The sequence below is a fragment of the Tupaia chinensis genome, unplaced genomic scaffold, assembly GCF_000334495.1.
Source record: "Tupaia chinensis unplaced genomic scaffold, TupChi_1.0 Scaffold143574_1, whole genome shotgun sequence".
Classification (NCBI taxonomy): Eukaryota; Metazoa; Chordata; class Mammalia; order Scandentia; family Tupaiidae; genus Tupaia; species Tupaia belangeri.
In genome coordinates, this window is record NW_006203419.1 from 570,136 (window position 1) to 572,930 (window position 2,795).

Genomic DNA, 2,795 nt, shown 5'->3' on the forward strand with positions numbered 1-2,795 from the left:
AGCCATACATCTTTGGGTACCCAGCTCTGCATTTTATTCAACCCCAGGGACAGAGCAGTGACATGACAAGTTCTCTATTCTCGTTCTTAAAGGATTACCCTCCAGCTGGTGGAGACAAATGTTTGATTGCAACATTTTTTAAAGAATAAAAGGTAAAATAGGAAATAAACAAGTCCCCAAAGTTCATGTGTTGGAAACTTAATTCGCAATGCAATGGTGTTGAGAGGTGGGACCTTTAAGAGGTGATTTGGTGATGAAGGCTCCGGCCTCCTGAATAGATTGATGCCATTATCCCTGGAGTGTGTTATCTATGGAGTGAATTCCTCTTGAAAGAATGAGTTCAGCCCCCCTCCCCTGTTCCTCTCCTCCTATACACTCTCTTGCCTTTGTGCCTTCCTCTGTGGGATGACACGGCAAGAAGCCCCTTGCCAGATGAAGCCCCTTGGTCTTGGACTTCTCGGCCTTGGGAATCATGAGTCAAATAAATTTTTTTAATAAATTACCCAGTCTCAGGTATTCTGTTATAGCAACAGAAAATGGACCAAGACACTAAGCAAATTCATGAATAAATATGTTAATTAAAAAGCTGTAGTAATTGGGGTCAGCAGGTTCTGTGGTGGTTGGGGATGCTGGACTCCCACATGGCTGACCACAGTCTGAGTCCTGGAACTGGCGGGTTGCTTTCTCACTTTCCCTCTCTCTCTCTCTTGCTCTGTACCTCTCTGCTCAAATTAAAATAAATAAATAAAGTTAAATAAAATAATTCTTTTTTAAAAAAAAGCTATAGTAATTAATACTGAGGTATTGAAGGAAGGTAAGATAAGGCCAATGGAACAGAACTGAGACCAGAAATAGACCCTCGTATGGCTATCTGATTTATAATAAGTGTAACACTATAGAGTAATGCATGAAGGGAGGCTATTTCCGTTAAATAACGCTGGGCCAATTGAATATCTATAGAAAAAAATGAAATTAAAACCCTGCCCCACACCACTCATAGACATCAATTCCAAATAATAGCAAATCTAACTGTGAAGAATAAAACAATGAGGATAACATAGAAAAAGAAATTTTTTTTTAAATTTGCTATAGGGTGCATACGCTCACCAGAGAGAGGCAGAGAGAGAAAGAAAGTGAGAAACTATCCCACAGGGAGGATGGCTGATGTAATCTCTTGTCCTTCATTCTCCTCTTGGGATTTTGGGCATGCATGCCCATTCACCCAGTGTGTTTTTCAGGCCACTGGATCTAGTACTCTAACCACGCAATCAGCCATGTGGGATCCAACACCCTAACTACCACACCACTGGTTGTCCCCCCCCGCCAAAAAAAAAGTTTTATTTCCTTAGAGCAAGAAAGATTTCTTAAATGGAATATACAGTAAAAAAAAAATTAACCATAAAGAAAAATATTAAGTCTTTTGGCTCTCTGAGTAGCAACATGGCGGTTGGCAAGAATAAGTGCCTTACAAAAAGTGGCAAAAAGGGAGCCAAGTAGAAAGTGGTTAATCCATTTTCTAAAAAAGATTGGTATGGGACCAGTAGGTGGCGTGGTGGTTAAGGCGCTGGACACTCCCACATGGCGGACCGGGGTTCGAGTTCTGAATCTGGTGGCTTGCTTTCTCACTTCCTCTCTCTCTCACTCTCACCCTCTGTCTCTCTCTGGTCAAATTAAACAATCAATGAATGAATAAATAAATAAAATTTTAAAAAAGATTGGTATGACATGAAAGCACCTGCTATGTTCAACATAAGAAATATTGGGAAGACACTGGTTACCAGGACTCAAGGAACCAAAATTGAGTCTGACGGCCTTAAGGACCATGTGTTTGAAGTGAGCCTTGCAGATCTGCAGAATGACGAAGTCACATTTAGGAAATTCAAGCTAATTACTGAGGACGTTCAGGGCAAACACTGCCTGACTAAATTCCATGGCATGGATCTCACCCGTGACAAAATGTGTTCCATTATCAAAAAATGGCAGACAGTGATTGAAGCTCATGTCGATGTCAAGACTACCAATGGTTATTTGCTTTGTCTCTTCTGTGCTGGGTTTATTAAAAAACGCAACAATCAGATACAGAAGACCTCATATGCCCAGCATCAGCAGGTCCACCAAATCCAGAAGAAGATGATGGAAATCATGACCCGGGAGGTGCAGACAAACGACTTGAAAGATGTGGTCAATAAACTGATTCCAGACAGCGTTGGAAAAGATGGAGAAAAGGCTTGCCAGTCCATCTACCTGCTCCAAGATGTCGTCAGAAAAGTCAAAATGCTGAAGAAGCCCAAGTTTGAATTGGGAAAACTCATGGAGCTTCATGGTGAAGGCAGTAGCTCTGGAAAAGCTACTGGGAATGAGACAGGCACCAAAGTTGAACGAGCTGATGGATATGAACGACCAGTCCAAGAATCTGTTTAAAGTTCAGACTTTTAATAGTGAAAAATAAAAAGTCCTATTTGTGACAAAAAAAAGAAGAGAAAAATATTAACAAATTGAACTACATTAAAAGTGAAGATATTTTGTTATTAAAACTATGCTGAGACCAGCAGATGACATAATGGCTATGTTGCTGGACTCCCATGTAGTTGACTGCGGTTCGAATCCTGGACCCAGTGGCTTAAACTCCTGCCAGGCACATGTGCATGTGTGCCCAAGATCCCAAGAGGAAAATGGAGGAGGAGGGATTGTGGCATGGCCATCCCCCCTGGGAGGAGGTGATTTCTGGCTTTCTGTCTCTCTGTCTCTGTCTTTCTGGTAAGTGCACAAGCAAAAAATATTCTCAAAAAAAAAAA

The 2,795-nt window shown here is 41.3% G+C and overlaps 1 pseudogene; it reads left to right on the plus strand.

The window, feature by feature from the left end:
- Positions 1-1,440: 1,440 nt before the first annotated feature.
- Positions 1,441-2,421, plus strand: LOC106733332 (40S ribosomal protein S3a-like; annotated as a pseudogene).
- Positions 2,422-2,795: the final 374 nt, after the last annotated feature.